A 5,012-nucleotide genomic window follows, 5' to 3' on the forward strand; every position below is an offset into this window, starting at 1 on the left:
TGCTGTACAATATTTCTTTTAATGAGGAATAAATTAGTTGTTCATTTTCATGTGTTTATTTTTAAACTGAATAATTAAAGGTGCATACAGATTACATGAATAATACATGCAACAAGAACATTAACATGCCATATGGGGTGAACATTAAGTGCAGTAAATGTAGTACGTTTTATTATATAACAGTTAAATAATCAACAATAAAAGGTGTAATTGAAATATATTTTTAATTAACAGCCGGAATGAATGAAATGTCAAAATTAAAACTTTGCAACCACATTTTATTTATTTAAAACGTTTAAACATTTGCCATGCTGGGAAATTTTCAAATTACAAAATAGTAAAGATCTATATAATAAAGGGAGTTATTTATTCAGTCAATAATACTATAAATACATACACACTAAACGCCTTTTATTATATTAAAATTTTTGTAAGATAAATAATCATTATTTGTTGACTTAAATATTTTTATTGATATCCATGAGCCCTTTAATCCCGGAGGACTTATTTTTTTGACATTCGCCAGAGAAATGAAGCTGTGGTGAGTGATGTCTCCCTGTCTTGCGATGTAGACTTGACTTTTATACAATATAATATTACATTTTATATAATATAATACTAATGATAATAATAATAACAAAAAAAAAATAAAAATCACGGAAGACTTTTATTATGACATTCGCCGAAGCCGTAATGAGGGGTCTCGCGCACAAAGGCGTATGCGGCCAGCAAGCTGTTGTGGTGGAGCTGCCGAGAGGCTCCCAGTAGAAGTGGGCGATACTGGGAATTTTGGTATCAATCCGATACCGAGCAAATACAGGGCCAGTACTGCCGATATCAATACAGATACTTTTTTAATATTTAAACTTCATAGATCCAAATGACCCAAAAGACCTAGGATAAGATTTCGCCAAACATTGTACGTGACAACAAAATACTTTATCACAATCAACATTTTTGTTTAGAAACAATGGAACAGTAACAAAACCAAAGTTGCCTTAATATTAGGAAAATAAATCTCTTTTTTTAGGTATAAAAGGAGAAACCACAATACAAAAATAAAATAAAAAATTCCCCTCAATAGACATCTTTTCTAGTTCTTTATTTCTTTTTTCAAATAGAATTGTTCTTAGGAAAAACAATAAAATTAGGAATGTTCTTCCATTCAGTACAGCTCTGTTTTTTCATCAATAAACAGAATATAAAAAAATTACAAAAATTTAAATAAAAAAAATATTCTGGGGGTGTCTCTCTCACCATGCTGTGTGGACTGTGGACTTGTGGAATGGAGGGGAACTGAGTGAGCGGGGCAGGCTAGAATAACAGCCAAGGATAACAGCTAGCTAACTATTAGGAGTACTGATTTCTGTGTTTTATTTAAATGAGAGGAAATTATATCAAAAAAGATTCAATATCTTTTTTAAACTCACCTGACCCAATATTTAAATTGTACTATCAATGTTAATCTACATTAATTTGGGTCTGCATTTTCCATAATCAAAAACAACAAAAGCTTTTTTTCAGTTTTTAAACAGCAAAGCAACAGTTTAAGAGGATTTAGTGAGAAAAAGTTATAGATAAAATACAAAAGACATTTTAGTTCTTTACAGTAACAAAATGATGAATGTCAAAGATTATTGTCATTTCATTATAATGTGAATTATTTAGCTGAAGAGAGATTTATATTATATTTTAGAATGAACAGAAACAGCGTCACAGGTATATACACCATTACAGGGGGTAAAATAAGCTGGAAAATATCTCAATATCGTGATTACTAGTTTATTTTCAGTTATTTTCAAAAATAAGAAAGAGGCAGAAGCAACAGTAGAGAATATACACTGAGGAGAGCTGCATATGATGTGAAATTACCGTAATAATAAACCGTAATTACCCTAATAGTCCACACTATAAGGATGGAGATGCACTTTTATAAGGTTGGTGCTTAATATTAAAGCAGTGATCATTAAAATAAAAATTATAAAACGCTTACATTATTCGAGTCTTGGAGAACTGTGTTCAACTTATGCTGCATAATAATGTTTTTTTCTTCCAAAAATAGGGGTTAAGCAGACTGCTACACACTGTAGTATTTTACTACGTGGTGCTACTATTTGGAAGAAACCAAGGATAATAAGGTAATTAAGGTTAACACTACTACTACAATCGGTGTCACTTGCTTCGATCAAATATGCCTTCAATATCACCATTGAATCATTTGATTAATTGTACATACTTGGGAAGTACATAGTTCCCAGGTGGCATGTAAGGGTTTTCAGCTGAGCAGTTATGTTGTTCTCCAGGAGATATGTAAGTCTCAGTAATTAATGTGGAGCTAATAGTGAACTACTATAATAATTAGTTTAGTGCTAATTGCTGAGTAATTCCTGGTAGTTAATAGAAAAGATTTAGGTGTTAATGCAGCACTATTGCTTAGTTCCTGATTACTTACCTATTAACTATGAAACAGTATTATAAAGTGTTACCAAATCAAAGATTACGTTCTAAAAATTTCAGGTTCAAGCCATCAAAAATATTTATCATTATGAAAACACTACATGCAACAATGTTTTTTTTTTAACTCATTCTAGAATGTGAACACTCCTGATCAATTTAATCATTTTACAAATGCAACTTTAAGGACAGATTACTGCAGAGTGTAGAACTTTAACACTTGGTGAAAGTACCACAAGTGGACATGGTGTTCATCACAGTAGTATTGGGTTCCCAACCACATTTCTGAAACATAAAACTTACTGAATTTCTACTCTAAATACAGTAAGCTACCTCTTTTTTGGAGTTGTCTGTTACTCCTGAAAATGTGCATTGATGTTTTACAGACTAGTTTTATAACTGATCTTAGAGCATTTGTGTTTCTTCAAACTACTTGAATACAGGTAGCTCTTCTCACATTTAAAGCAATAATACGGTTTATTTCCAGTGTGAATGCGCTGGTGTTGTTGGAGATGACCCTGCCGACTAAAATTCATACCACAGTCTGAGCAGTGATACGGTTTCTCTCCAGTGTGAATGCGCTGGTGTCGTTTGAGATTACTCTGACTACTAAAACTCTTTCCACAGTCTGAGCAGTGGTGAGTTTTTTTTCTTGACGGTACTTTTCTGCATTTGTTTGGAACGAGTAGGAGAGGGTATTGGCTGAGTATTGGAGATTTTTGTGGATCCCATGTTCTTCCCCTCTTCTAGTAGTTTTTGAACTGTTCTAGTTGAGTGCATTTCTGTAGCAAAATTTGAAACAGGTTGCAAAGACGACACTAGGAGAAGGAGATCTGGAACAGGACAGCATTCATTTCTGGAAGAAGCAAAGAAAAAACAAAACTCAAGCTTAGTACTAGTTTTTAGTGTGAAATTAAAATCTCTTAGCTGGCAAACAGAAAATCGGGAATGGAAATCTACATGCAAATGACAGTATTTAACACAAATCCCCCCCACTTCATACTGTTGGTGTGATGTATATTAAATAAGCTTTTCAGTTCAATTTGATCATGAATGTGATAAAGTCTCTAATAAGGAGTAGAAAGTGAATCAGAAATTACACGCCTGGAGCAGTGGGACTGATGCTGAAAGATGTCCTTCGAATGCCAGGTATTGTCTTGTGTAAAGGAACCCTCAGAATCTCAGGAACAAAAAAAAACTACCTTCACAGCCTTTCAGAAGTACCAATGCTCCAAAATATAGAAAAACATCTTGCCATATATATATATATATATATATATATATATATATATATATATATATAGAGAGAGAGAGAGAGAGAGAGAGAGAGAGAGAGAGAGAGAGACTCTTTCAAAGATGAAAATTAGCAGTAAACAGTGTTTTTTCTGAACTCCTTCTGCACTCTTTAAGTTATTAATACCTCGTTTTAAATGTTAAGGGTTCTCCAGATTCTACCAAGGAGGAGTGGAGCTTTATTGGGGCAAAACATGCCCTGATACAGCCTGAAACTTTTGCTACTCCTCCTCTCCTACTCCTCCTCTCCTACCCCGGAAGAAGGTGGAGGAATCGAGGAGAGGAGAGGGGGAGGAGGAATGGAGGGAAGGAGCTGTAATTGGGGAAATGGGACAGCTGATCCCTTTTAGATAGGATGTTGACTAGCGTTGGAAAAAGGAGACACTTTTGGGGTTTCTGGACGCAGCCAGCATCTACATACTCACGTGTCAATTTATAATGCTTTCCATGAATTAATAAATATATGAATAGAGCCAGAACATCTAGATTCACTGGGAGATAAATAATTTAAAAAAAATTGTATTTGTCATTGAGCAGTTGATATATAAACTGTGCATTTTACGCTTTGTCAAGTATTACAGAGCACATGAGACATTTTAGAAATGTTATTAGTTTACCATTATAACAAACCTGTTTAGGTTATACCCCATCCTATGGGGTGGTGGTGTGTATACTACCATTTGTAGTATGTCTCAAGCTAACAAAGAATTGATTTTTTCTTAAAATACACAGCAAATTATGATAAATAACAGCTGCTGTTTTAAATAAATTAATAAATTCCACTGTTATACTTGAATCCTTTTTATATAATAAGAGTGCTTGTGTGTGTGCTTCTTAAAAAAATAAATATATTAAATATGTTTTCTGCACAATCTGCCAGCAATTATTACTTACAACAGAGCCTAGTAGTACATGTTCTTCAATCTCCATTTTCTTATTGTCCCCTTAACAATTACATTACAACTACCTAGGCTTATCCTTGTACTGCTAGATGTTAGTGCTGCCTTTGACACTATAGATCACGCTATTCTGCTCAATAGGTTAGAAAATCTTACAGGGACTAAAGGATCTGACCTCACCTGGTTCAGATCATATCTGTGGGATCGATACCAGTGTGTTTATTTAAATAATGAATACTCTTACCAGTCTAGAGTAAAATATGATGTCCCACAAGGATCAGTACTGGGTCCACTACTCTTTACATCTTACTGCTGGGTAAAATTATCAGTAGGCATATGTCGTGGAAATAATAATCAGAATAACAC

At 33.7% G+C, this 5,012-nt stretch overlaps 1 protein-coding gene across 1 annotated transcript in view; it reads right to left on the bottom strand.

Annotated features, from left to right (window-relative positions):
* Nucleotides 1-5,012, bottom strand: part of LOC125785583 (zinc finger protein 345-like) — a 28,319-nt gene that overhangs the window by 5,596 nt on the left and 17,711 nt on the right. The gene's annotated exons all lie outside the window — the stretch shown is intronic.

This window comes from Astyanax mexicanus, chromosome 1 (assembly GCF_023375975.1).
Source record: "Astyanax mexicanus isolate ESR-SI-001 chromosome 1, AstMex3_surface, whole genome shotgun sequence".
Lineage (NCBI taxonomy): Eukaryota > Metazoa > Chordata > Actinopteri > Characiformes > Acestrorhamphidae > Astyanax > Astyanax mexicanus.